General features: G+C 34.4%; 1 long non-coding RNA gene across 1 annotated transcript; it reads right to left on the reverse strand.

Moving 5' to 3' along the window:
* Positions 1 to 1,975: 1,975 nt before the first annotated feature.
* On the reverse strand, positions 1,976 to 14,116 carry LOC140893421 (uncharacterized). Its single transcript, XR_012153373.1, has 3 exons — positions 13,950 to 14,116; positions 13,808 to 13,869; positions 1,976 to 2,473 (listed from the first exon to the last, which is right to left on the reverse strand). It is a non-coding gene; the product is annotated as an uncharacterized lncRNA (long non-coding RNA).
* Positions 14,117 to 14,637: the final 521 nt, after the last annotated feature.

Consider the following 14,637-nt stretch of genomic DNA (forward strand, 5'->3'; position numbering starts at 1 on the left):
ACTAACCATGAGTCATGTTGGGTTCATGTATATATGAATGTGAGCAAATCATATCATAAGCGATGATCAACCCCAATTCGAACCTAACTAATACAATCAGTCCGAACTAATATTATTTATTCTTTTAACAAAATAATTAAATAAAAATTCAAAACACGTAATAATAATAATAATAAATATTTTAATTCAGACATATAATTAAAAAAACTCATTTATATATATTATTTAAATTTGAAAGTCTGATTGTAGAAAATAAGTACACTTAATACACAAAATAAAAACTTTTTTAAAAATCAAAATGTTATAAATTAAATAAATTATGAAAATATACAATATCAGTACACAATAATTTTTTTCCCAAACATACAATAAATAAAAATATAGCCAATAATTCTTAATTCTACGTAAAAAAAAAAAAAACAAAGTAAAAAAAAATCGGATCATCTTGGGTACGATTAATTTTTTCGTGTCAGATCAGGTTGGCAAACTGAGTTCATTTTTGACAGCTCTATTTATAAGTAAGGGTTGGACTCGTCCTGTAACCCCTACCCATTTCCCGCCCTTAAGAATTTAAAATATTTTTTCACTATATCCAGTACCGGACAAGTATTGGGACCCGAATATTCGGGATCTCGTATGGTAAAGAAAAAATATCCTGATAAATATTTTTTTTTTATGTTGGGTTTGGATGTTGCGTAAATCTGAAACTATATGCTTGTTGTTTAGGATGTGCTGTTGTTTAGGATGTGTCGCAGCGAGATTTGAAACAAGACACGGTCATATATTCATATTGTAAATTCGATGCTGGAGTTCAACTATATCTCTTAAAATGGGTTTTTCCGACATATGGTGCTTATGGAATACAATGATCACCAATCAATATACAAAGATTTTTATTTTGTAACATGAACACTCCAAATTACAAAACCTGACAAACTTTAAGATGTTTTTTGAATCTTCAGAAAAATATGAGCGCAAATATGATATGCAGCAATACGTAAAGAACAAAAATTAAATGTATTTTCGAGTTTCTGACTTGGTAACATATTTCCATCCTCACATGGGTTGTATTTATAGAAGTTCAAATGTTTTCGGGGTCTTTTCTTGATTTTATTTTTAGCCTCAAACTCGATCGGATCCGTCAGATCTTGATTTAATGGTGTAGATTGCACCCCGTTTGGTGAGTCACAACCACTAAATCATATCATTTGATCATATTCAATCTTTGTGAATCCATTAGAATTGGACAATCTGATCGAGCAAATACTACCACTGACAATCAACTCAAATAAATCTATCAATTAAGCTCGAATAAATCGCAAGTGCACAAGTCAAATAATCATATAGTGTACAGAGTACGAGTATCGTCCCACAGAGATTGATTTGTGACAAAATTACTCAAGTATTATTCTTTAGTTAATAAAAATGAGATGAGAATAAATTAATAAACTAAAATAAAATACTGAAACAAAAGATAAATAACAAAATAAATTTCAGAAAATAAATAAATTAATGATTGTTAGGATCTCGGTTCACCTACCATTTTTCTTCTCTAATGATTGAATTTCAATTCTCAAGTCATGCTTCTGACAGAATTCCTTAATCTATCAATATATTTTGTCAAGTTATATTAATCTAATTAACAAAATGCAATAACCAAGTGTCTTTGCGTTATTTAGCAATTGCAATTGCATTAATAAATGGTGGAATTCTCTAGCTTTCGACCTATTGGACTATGATTATCAACATGTATCGAACCTCATATGTCTATGCAAGTTGTAGATCCATGGATTATATTATTTTATAATGTTATAAAATATCCTTTCAGTATCAATTATAACACATAACATCAATTCGAAGTTGATCAATCTTCAAATAATCAATAAACACAATAATATAATCAAGAAAGCTTTAAAATCCAAATTCAATCTTCAAGAAGAAATAAAACAAAGTTTTGGGGGTATCATCCCTAAATCCCAACAAAAAGAAAAGAGAAAATAAGAAAACTAGTTTTTGCGGTTCTTGAGTTCTTCAAGTTTTTCTCCCTGTTCGTTCTTGTTCTCTCTCGATCCTTGGCCGCCTCCTCTGCGTCTGATCTCTATCTATCTCCTATTTTTATATGTTTTTGAAAGCCCATCAAATAAATCCCACAAATCAAGACTTTTAAATTTTCGAGAATCTGAATTTTTCACTCTTCCGTGTCGCGCCTAGGCGGCCAAAAAATCCCGCCTAGGCACCTAATTTTCTTCACAGCGCGCAATTTTTTTTCTCTCAAAAAATCATATCTTACAATCTAACCGTCGGATGGAGCCGAAATTTGGACAACAAGTTTAAAACATCTTGAAATTAATTTTGAACGGTGAGATCGGATTTGGATGTCTTTAAATCAAAAATAAAACTTTGACCATTGTTGCTCTGTAATTCATTCTTGCGACTCTTTTCTTGCCCAAAATCATGATTTCTTCACAAATTCCTACGAAAATCAACCCGAAGAGTGAAATGCACATGCATAAAATTAATTATAAATAAAACATATAAAAACACATATGAAATCATATGAATGCATGCAAAATATATATAAAAATAACACAAAATAATGCACACAAAATGTACTTATCACAATCCAAATTGTATCTCTCCGGAATGATCACACCTCTTGGACGCAACCCTAGATGCATCATACTTCGATTGCCTAATCAAATAGATCAGGTTCAATATTCTTGGTTTAGATCAATCTAGTCATCAAATGGTCCGGATTTCGCTCAAATAGATCAGGTTCAATCTTCTGTTGTAACCTTTGATCTAACGGTTGTCAACCGCCACCATGTCACATGTTCCAGAGGGCATATCCGACAGGTATATCATCCAATCACCACAACGTGTATGCTGACTATACCACGTGCCACATCACCATCCCACCATGTCATTGTGCCCGTTTTCAAGTCGCATAAATAAAAGCTCCTGATTGCTGCTTGCGACAATGTGTATGTGCAAGACGCGCTCTTTGCGTCGTGTGCGTTCGGGCTCGAGAGGTTTGTTGTACCTTCTTCACCTACGGTTGGCTTGAGCAGATTTGATTTGAACACAACAATAATCATATTACACAACTCTATATAAGGAAGATTTGGAAGCCAACATTTTCTAATGTCGAGCAAAGTTCCCAAATTTAAGCAAAAATTGTTTTTTCGGTTCTGTATGTTTATCACTTTACGATTTTGGTCTTCTATGTTTTCAGATTTTAATTTTACTCCACTATCTTTGTTTGTTTTTTTTTTGTTTTTGCAATTTTAGTCATTATACCGACGTGGCGCTGATGTGGTACCAATTCAGTGCTGATGTGGAGTTATCGTGTATAGTGCCACATAAATAATTTTTACGAAAAGGATTAAAATTGTCAAAAATCAAAATATGTAGGACTAAAACTGCAAAAAAATATTATCAAAATCATAAAATGACAAAATTATTGGACTAAAATTGTAATTTTTCCTACATTTAATTGGTCTTTTATCTTAAAAATTCAATAATTAATTGTCATTCACCCGAAATTGATTTTGAACAAATTAATATTCTAAATATATCTATACAAAATTTAAATTCAAAATTTTAATTCAATTTCGAATTTTATTGAACAAGTCATCCTCGATTAATTGTCTAAGTTTATGGATCTCAAAACCCATTTTTTCCGGTAAGTTAGATCCTACCTATACAGACACTGCCTTGACATAGATCTAACGGTGTGCATTTACCAATAAATGTGGAGTTAATTATTTTTTAGTGGACCCCGCATATATTGATAAATGAGGACCCTTAGATCTATTATGAGGTAATGTCTGTAAAGATAGGTTGAAATGAACCATTTTTTCCAATATTTAATCCTTCGAGGATCACAGACAGACAATGTACATAACAATTAAAATTTAAAACATCTTCCTAGCATATCACAAATAAACTGACACAAGATTGTAATTTCAAATTAGTCAGAAAAACATTTGAAAGAACAATAAATCTTCTTAGCAAATATTTCAAAGGTGATAACAATCACATGAAAGAAATGAAATCACTAAAAGGAAAGATCAAGCTTTCAATAAACCGAAATAAACAATATTACATGATGAAAATGTACAATATCAAAAAAAAAATAATTTTTTTCCTCAAACATTCAATAAATAAAAATGTAGCCAATAATTCTTAATTCTATATAAAAAAAAATCCAAGTAAAAAAATTTCGGGTCATTTTGGGTCAACCCCTGACCCAACCCGATTACATTTCGGGTTGGCGATCATGTTCATTTGTGACATCTCTAATTTTAAGTAAGGGTTGGGTCAACTAGGGACCCGTTTGGGTCAACTAGGGACGGGAACCCGTCCTGTAACACCCTTCCCCTTGATAAGAATTAAAAATATTTTTTTCTCTAGATCTCATACCTGACAAGTCTGAATATTCAGTTCTATCGGGTAGAGAGTGAATATCCAAATAAATATATTTTTTAAATGTTTGGTTCAGATCTTGTGTAAATCTGAAACTATATGGCTTGAGTTCTTAAGAGGTGTCGCGAAAAGAGCTGGAACAAGACCCAATCAGGTTGTAAAGTCGATGTTAGAGTTCAACTCTATATCCTTAAATTGGATTTTTCCAACACATGATGCTTATGGAATACGACAATCATATCTCAAAATACAACGATATTCATTTTGTAATAAGAGCACACCAAAATACAAAACCGGTCGACCTTTAAGGTTTTTTTTGAACCTTCAGACAAATATGAACGTAAATCTAATATTGTCTTAAACTCTTAGTTAAGCATAAAGTTTCATAAAAGATCACTCGGACAGTTTTTCGCACTATTTGTGGTCCGAAAATTTTTAAGTGAGAAATTTGGTCTTTTATAGCTAACCATATCAAAATCGGTTGCGTTATTTGGCAGTTTTTTAGTGAAAATTTTAAGTGTTTATTTACCTCACCTCTATACACACTCCAAATGAGCATATATTAGAGTTGTTCCAAACCGCTGCAAAATCAAACATTTTAGAGCGGTTGTGACAACACCACTTTTTTACTTTCGTTTTTATTGACCCTAGAAATGGTGGCAACAACCAATGTTTACAAAATCGGACCGGATCGACCGGTTCGATCGGAAACGGGTCACTGGTCCAGTCTAGAATATTTTCAAAAACCATTTTAACGGTTGAACCGCTCAGAACCGGTCAAAACGATCGAACCGGTCAATAATCGATGAAGAACCGGTCCCAAGAACCGGCCAAAAAATCGGTCGAACTGGTTTTTTGAATTTTTTTATTTTTTTAATTTTTAAATTTTAATTTAATATTTTATTATATATATACATGATTATTTTGAATTTGTACTTCGTTAAAAATATTATTTTAATATTATTAGAGTTTTTTATTTAATTAATTTATTTTTTAAAAAAAATATATAACTATAATTAATATTTTGAATATATTTATATAGTTATTTATTTTTTAAACTATGATAAATATATTTTTGTCTATTTATATTTTATATACATCTTTTATGTTTTTAAAATTTAAAAGATATTATTAATTATATTATATTATATAAACGGTTTTTCGGTCCGACTTTCCGGTTAAAAGGTTTGATTGATGGGACCGTTTTTTCAAAGTAGACCGGTTCGATCACCGGTCCTATTATAAAAACATTGGCAACAAATGTGTTTTCCAAACCATTGTCATATTTGTAGGAGTGGTGAAAACTTGCTCCCAATGGTCAAATTAACCGCAATTATAGCTATTTTTTTAGTGCATGTAAGTGTTAATTTTTTAGGGTAATGCTACATGTACACATATTCTTACACGTTGGGTTACACATGACACTTAAAATTACATGATTATCCTACATGCATTTTTGAAAGATTTTTTTCAAATCAAGTGGAGGGATAATCATGTAATTTTTAAGGCCATGTGTAACCCAATGTGTAAGAATATGTGTAAATGTAGCATTACCCTGTTTTTTATATCATTTTATTTAATTTAAGTTTAGTTTTGAATTATAGGTTACTTTTATTTTATATATTTAGTTTTCATTACTATCTAAAATATTAAATAAAATATAATTTTTTTTAATATAATACTACCCTTTCCAACTTTTTAATAAAGAGTGTGACATTTTTAGTCTTCTGCTAAATTTAGAAAAATCCCCGCAAATTATATTTGCCAAAAATGAAACAATTAGATCATGCAAGTAGCCGCCTGATGCATTAGATGTCCAATAATAAATATATAATGAATAGGTTATTGTAAGCCCATTTTCAATTGAGATTTGAGATTACTGACATTGAAAATATAAATTTTGATTACAGTTTTATGTTACTTTATGTTATTTAAATTTATATATACAGTTCTCACTAGCTACAATCTAAATTATTAAATAAAATATAAAATGTGATATAATATATTAAGTTTTTCAACTCTTTAGTGAAAATATTTCTAAATTTTAGGTATTTTGATTATCGATAAATTTTTAATATTATTTAGTTTAATCAAAACTTTAATATAAATACATATTTTAACATGTTATCAAACAATCAAAAAAATAATTAAAATTTCTAATAAAAAATCTAATTGTATCATGTGATCTTAATAATGCTACTCTTGAATTTCAAAAAAAAATGTTCAACTGTAAAATTACAGGATTCCGATCTTACATGAGAAAATTATTATTATTTATATAAAAAATAATTCAGAGCCGGCTTGTAACAACTCACTGTTATCAAGACGGGTCTTTTCAGCGTGCTTATGTCCTCACTCACACGCACCCTGAAAAACTTTCCAGGGGGTCACCTATTCTATAATTGCCCCAAGTCAAGCACGCTTAATTTTGGAGTTCTTATATGATGAGAACCCGAAAAGAAGATGCACCTTCTTGATATGAGTAGTACATATGAAATCTTTTAAGCATTTCTCAACTATGTAGTCCCATACCTACACAGTCTCAGAATCCCCTCTCATTCCGGCATGGGATCAGTTCATTCATGTCTCCCTCCGCCTAGAAGCCTATCAGGATTGTCCGTGCAACCTCTTGGCCGTACAAGGGTGAGAACCATCAATAAAGCCAAGAAGATCATGACCTATGAGGAGGGTCGTGAATTGCAGTCACCAAGAGAGGTAGTTCAAAGAGGTGAGCTTCAAGAGCGCATGGGCAGCAACATTGAAGGAGATTGGAGAAGAAACAGTGCCGGTGGCAGCCATAGAGTTGATCGAAAAAAAAAAGGAGAAAGATTTTCCGGTGACGGGATAGCGGCGGCTGGAGGCTAGGGTTAACGTTTATTGGCGTAGGCCGTGGGCTCTTGATACCATGTAGAAACTAATGAGAGAATTATGATTTTCATATATCACAAAAATGATTACATAGAATATTTATATACAACAATAAAGACTAAATAAATACAAAGAATAAAAGATAAAAAAAAACATAATATACAATAAATATACAATATATTCCAATAGAAACCTTTAAATAAAGCTTGATTGATTTTGTAAAATATAACACAATAATTTAGAATTGACGGAAATATTGTTAAAATAGAATTAGTTTTTTTATTTGTTAGCATGAGAATATGTAAAATGTGTTTCGGAAAAGAGAATGAAAATGAACGATAGCTTTAATTCTTTTCCAAGTTTGAAGACTGAAAATTGCTTTTCGAAAATGAAACAAGCCAGGCTTTACATTTCATATTGTTTACTCGAAATTGTTGATTTATACACGAGTTGCCGGCTGCTTCTAAGATCTTTGACGGTAGTACTGAAGGGTTTAACAATGTGGAGAAATCGAAGATTTCAGAAGATGTAGCTAAGGAAATAGCCGACAATAATGAGCAAACGCTTCGTTCACTTGAAGCAGCGTTGGAACTTGCTTTAGAAAAAGTGGCAGGAGTTATTGCTTTGGACCGTGAGTTTGTTGATGTTTTGGATGTTGAGAAATTCAACTTTTAGAAATTAAACATATTTTGCTATTTTTGCAGGGCAAAAGCAAATGGAGGCTGCAAATGCTGTAGAAGAAAGGATTGTGGCCAAAATTTTGTCCAATGGACAGAATTTGGAAGAAAATTTTGGCGAATGTGGTGCTAATATGAATTCGAGAAGGGTTCAAGGAAAAAAACGATATTAAATTATTAGAAATGAAGTGGGATGATCTTGGGAATGAATTTATGGAAACTGAAGGAGATGGGGTGGGGGATACGAGTTTTTTGTCTAGAAGTGTTGATGTACAAAATTTAAATGAAATAGTTTCAGAAAAATGTGGTGCATATGTGAAACTAAAAAAGGTTCAAGAACAACATAGTATTGGACGAGAGATGCAGTGGGGAGATCTTGGAGAAAATTTTTATGTTTTATCTCATGATGCGAAATTGTGGCGACCATGTTTTGAGAAGAGATTTGGTGCTCAAGCTATGATGTCTGAAAATCATGCCAAGTCCAAAGGAGAGGGGGCGTTGATGTGGTAGGATCTCAAGGAACCGAAATTAATGTTTTGGAGGCGAATGATTCTAATGGAGAGGTTTATGTTTTTGGCAAGAACCGGAAATTTTTTTCGGATTTGGATCGGTATGAGGTGCAAATGAAGAACATGAATCCATGGATAACTTCAAAATGGATGATAATTTTGCATGTGTTGAGTTTAAGGATACATGTAATGATGATGAGCTTGAAAACCATCAAACAACCAAGGAATTGGTAAATTTGTGTATTGTGAAGCATGATGGACCGGAGGGATACAAGGTGATGTTATGGATTATGTCGGAGTGATCATGACGATAATAAAATGTGAAATAAAATAATCAATAAGGACACCAAAGATTTACGTGGTTGACCCAATATAGGCTACGTCCACGGAGCTGCTGCAAATATTTATAACTGGAGAAATATTACAAGTGTATACAAAACACTATATCTCTCACACGATCCCAACACCCGAGTATTACCGAGAAAAATATTTCTCTAACTCACACAAGAGAACACTCAAGAAAACCCAAGAAACTCTTTTTTCTTAACTCTCTTTTCTTTTGCTCTCTCGCTCTGGGATATCTAAACTGAAGGGGAATGAGCTCACGCGTCCTCTACGTGTCAATTAAATGCCGATGCATTTAATTGTTTCCCCTACTTTCACCTGCCATCATCCCAACTTCAACCAATCACCATCATTTGCCACCTAACAAATCTTCCACTTGAAGACTTGATTTCAATCATGGCTTCACACAGTCAATACAGCAGCTCATGCCTTCTTTATTTACGCTTGTAGTCCAACTGAAGTCGAGCGTCGAGCACAATTTCAGTTTGTCAGTGGTCACCACCTTCGTAAAAATATCAGCAGAATTTTTACTTTCAAGAATCTTCTCAAGCTTCAAGACTCCATTCACCCGATCTCTAAGGATCCCGATTCCAAGGATTTGTTTTGCAGCACTCAAATCCTTCATAGAAAATTCTATCTTTAGTTTATCAATCTCCTTCAGACAAACTCCTGCTATCAACATATCATCTACATATACCAGTAGCATGATATAACAACCATCAAGCTTCACATAACACCAGTGATCAGCATGATACCTCGGGAAACCATCATTATTCATTACACCATCAAACTTCTTGTACCAATGTCTTGGAGCTTGTTTGAGACCGTACAAGCTTTTTTGAAGTTTGCACATCATTTTCTCTTTCCCTCATACTTTAAATTCATGTGATTGATTCATTTCTTCATCTAGCTCACCATGAAGAAACACAATCTTTACATCTAACTGCTCCAAATGCAAATCTTCTTTTACCATCAATCCAAGTACAGTCCTGATAGTAGTTAACTTTACCACCAGAGAGAAAATATCAGTGTAATCAATGACTTCTTTTTCACCTTTTACAACAAGGATTTTTTTGTACCGCTTGCAACCATCGTGTTCTAATCGGTACTCCCATTTGCTATGTAAAACCTTTTTACCTTCAGGAAGTTCTGACAACTCCCACGTGTGATTGGATGACAGTGAATCCATCACATCTTTCATGGCTAACTCCCACTGTTTAAAGGTCTCATAAACATCTGATTTATTTTTCAAAAAATAAACCCAGACCTTCCTGCTCGAATCATCGATAAATATGACATAATATCGTGAGCCTCCAAGGGATGTCACAGGAGATGGCCTCCACACGTCAGTATGAACCAACTCCAACTTTGCTGCTTTCGGTTCTCTACCGCCTTTTGAAAAGCTCACCTTTTTCTGCTTTCCAAGAACACAAATTTCACACAGTTTGTGTTCGACAGTTTTTAACTCCGGTAGCTTCCCTTTTGATATCAACATCTTCATTCTCTTCTCACTCATATGTCCAAGTCTACAGTGTCATAGACTTGAGTTAGCCCCAGCATCCACAGCTGCTAACATGTCTCTGCAACTGTAAGTCATGTACAGGATTCCAGTTTTCGTTTCTCGAACAATAATCATGGCTTCTTTGCTCACTTTCCAAGAGCCATCACCAAAGGTCACTTTATGACGTTCGTCATCGATCTGTCCCACTGAGATCAGATTCCGCGTCAGTCTTGGTACATGTCTGACTTTATTGATTTTTCAGACAGATCCATTTGACATTTTTAACCGGACATCTCCCATACCAACAATTTCCAACGGTTTTCCATCAGCCAGGAAAACTTTTCCGTAATTACCAGCAGTGTAATTACTGAATACCTCACGATCACCGGTGGTATGAAATGAAGCTCACGAATCCATAACCCATGAATCAACCGGGCTTTCCATGGATAGTACTAAGGCATCATGTACATCCTCAGTAACAGCATTTGCATTATTCTTGGGTGCTCTGCAGTCCTTTTTCATGTGGTCAGTTTCACCACAGCTCCATCACTTCAATTTCTTTTCAAAGGTATTTTTGTCTTTTCCATTCCTTGACTTGGATCTGCCACGCCATCGGTTAGAATTCTTTTCAGCACTTCTGCCCCTACTTTTGTTTTCGAGATTTAGGGCAGATCTCGATGACATTGCTTCTCCCAAATCACTCCTGCGAACTTCTTCACCAAGGATTCGATCTCTGACATCATTGAATTGTAACTTTCCTTTTCCAGCAGAATTGCTAACCGCTGCCCGCATCGGCTCCCAAACATTTGGTAAAGACGCCAAAAGAATAAGTGCACGAATCTCATCATCAAATTTGATTTCAACCGATGTTAGCTGGGAAACAATCGTGTTGAATTCATTGATGTGTGCCGCCACCGAAGCACCTTCCTCCATCTTCAAGTTGAATAACTTTTTCATGAGGAACACTTTATTATTTGCTGATGACTTCTCGTACATGTCCGACAAAATGGACATCATCTCCTCCGTGGTTTTTGCCTCCGCCACGTTGTGCGCCACGTTCTTTGTTAGGGTCAATCGTATTACCCCTAACACTTGTCGGTCAAGAAGCTTCCACTCATCATCCTCCATCTTTTCTGGCTTCACCCCGGATAGAGGTTGATGTAGCTTCTTGCTGTACAGATAATCTTTAATCTGTAACCGCCAGAACGTGAAATCTGTACCGTCGAACTTATTGATTCCCGGTCCCGATCCGTCACTTCCGGCCATCGCTTCTACTGCCTTAATAAAATTTCAAAAAATATTTTCTGATATGGAAGATCAGACAAAGCTGCAACCACAGAGCATACTCAGAATTTTAAGAAATTTTTCACCAAGGCTCCCGGACACCTTAACAGCTCTGATACCAGTTGTTATGGATTATGCCGGAGTGATCATGACGATAATAAAATGCGGAATAAAATAATCAATAAGAACACCAAAGATTTACGTGGTTGACCCAATATAGGCTACGTCCACGGAGCTACTGCAAATATTTATAACCGGAGAAATATTACAAGTGTATACAAAACACTATATCTTTCACACGATCCCAACACCCGAGTATTACCGAGAAAAATATTTCTCTAACTCACACAAGAGAACACTCAAGAAAACCCAAGAAACTCTTTTTTCTTAACTCTCTTTTCTTTTGCTCTCTCGCTCTGGGATATCTAAACTGAAGGGGAATGAGCTCTATTTACGCGTCCTCTACGCGTCAATTAAATGCCGATGCATTTAATTGCTTCCCCTACTTTCACCTGCCATCATCCCAACTTCAACCAATCACCATCATTTGCCACCTAACAGGTGAGGGAAGCTTTACTAAATTTTGAAGAGCAGCATTATGAGGCATTGAAGAAGGAGATGAAAGAGTGGAAAACAGAGATGGGGGAAGGACAAAAAGGTAAAATATTCGCACATATAGAAGCAGCAAAGCGTCTCAAGGCTGAGGGAAAGTGCATTTATGTTCAGAAGCCTTTTGGGCATATACCGGGCATTGGAATTGGCGATGCTTTTCAATTCAGAGCTCAACTTATGGTTGTTGGTCTACACAGCCAGATGATCCGTGGAATAGATTACGTGACTATTGGAGATGAAAAGTTTGCTACATGTGTCGTGGATTCGGGCCGTTACGATAACAAGGCTAAAACAAATGATATTTTAATATATTCAGGTCAAGGTGGGAATCCGAAGGTTGCTGAAAAAATTGCTGATCAAAAGCTCATAAAGGGGAATCTTGCAATGGTGAATAGCATGAAAATGGGATATCCGGTAAGAGTTATTCGTAAAAGAATGAGTGAGATGACATCTTATGTTTTTAACCATTCTAAAGACTCAAAGTATGTATATGCATATGATGGTCTTTACAAGGTCAATAAGCATTGGCAAGAAAGAGATCAAAATGGTAGTTCGGTGTTCAAATTTGAATTAATTAGAATGCTGGACCAGCCGAGACCTCTTCAAACTTTTGCTTAGTGGGACAATTGTTAGTTCACTAGGAAATGTGTCATGGATAATATATCTCAATGACTAGAGAATCATCTAATTTGGGCTAGTATCCAGTTGGAGAATTTTAAGACCAAAGAAAGAGGGTGGGGACTAAGAACACGAGAGTGAGTGGCATCTGGTAGTTTCATATGTGAATATATCGGAGAGCTGCAACGAGATAAGGAAGCCGAGCAAAGAATTGGCCATGAAAATATCTCTTTGATATCGGTGATGGTCACGACGATGATGGAGAATTCGAAGGCCTTGTTGGTTCAGGAAACCACAATGCATTTGCCATTGATGCTTGTAAGTTTGGAAACATTGGTAGATTTGTTAACCATAGTTGTTCTCCTAACATGTATGCTCAATAAGTTCTTTACGATCACGATGACATGAAAATGCCACACATAATGTTTTGGCAACCAGGAACATACATGCTCTACACGAGCTTACATACAATTACCCGATAGATCAGAGTATGCGATGTGAATGGAATTATTAAGAAGTAGCATTGTTTTTGTGGTTCACGCAATTGAAATGGGAGAATGTATTAGGAAAACGTTGTTTGGGGCCCTACATTTCGGTTTTCCTTTTCAGAAATAGTCGTGTTTAACATGTAATAGTTCTAGTTCACAAAATTGCAATAGATTTGAAATTCATATCTCTAATATATCGATCCAATCACAACCTTTTAGTCCAGTTATTTCAAAAACTTTCAACCAGTAATGCAAAACACAGTAACGTTTAATCCAAGGACGAGATACGAAAATAATCGATAAACAAGTAAATCAATCTTTCTGGCATGCATACTTATAAATGTAGAACAATTATCAGAAATCAACATAGCACAATGTAGAATCCTTCAAACCAAACTCGATGAAAATAAAACACAGAGAGAAAGATAAAACAGCTGAAGAGGGGGAAAAAAAAAAAAAAAAGAAATCTGTAATCACCTGCTGTCTCCTTTCCTTTACTTCGATTCAGCCTTCGATTTGCCTCCTTTCATACTGAAAAACTGAGAAAACGAATAAAAAAATGTGAGAAAACGAAAGGTGAATCGTGCGAAAGAGAATGAAAATCGATGGGAAAAAAAACCTGGTGTTTGAGAGCCGCGCAGCGACTGTGAAGTGAGAATGGAGAAATGAACTCTGGGCCTGATTTTGATTTAGGATTTGAGTCAAATAAATTAAGGTGGGTCAGGTGTTTAAGCGGGACGATTTTTTTTCCCCCCATTTTATCCAGATTTTAACAAATATGATATAAGAAAATTACTTTATTGAAAAAAATATAGAATCGATACTTCTCACGATAAAATTGCATTTTTAGTGGAAGAATAATTTGGCACAGTTGTGAATTGTGATGCGATGTTTTGTACAATTTAAAATGCAAACCATAACCATTGTCACCTATTATATTCAGGCTCGTGTTCCGAGAAATGAGGGTGACTCGTGGAACATATACGTTGGTAGGTACTCATTTCAGTAAGATAAAATAATAACGTAACAGACTCATTTTAATAACGAAAAAATAGTGGTAGGCTGCACATTAAACAATCAAAACCGATAAATTTCAGCTCATTTGATTTGATTTCTAATTTTTTCTGTCTGCTTTGATTTTTTTATTTCCTGATTAAGTATCTCAAAAACTAAAAAAACTGAACTAAAATTTGATATATGATTTCCTTTTAACCGATAGATTTATCAGTATCAGTCCAAAAACATAATCTTTTCCTGAGATGATTGATCATGCTGTGAACGAAAATTAGAATTTAATAGTTTACTTT

Source organism: Henckelia pumila, chromosome 1, assembly GCF_033568475.1.
Source record: "Henckelia pumila isolate YLH828 chromosome 1, ASM3356847v2, whole genome shotgun sequence".
Lineage (NCBI taxonomy): Eukaryota > Viridiplantae > Streptophyta > Magnoliopsida > Lamiales > Gesneriaceae > Henckelia > Henckelia pumila.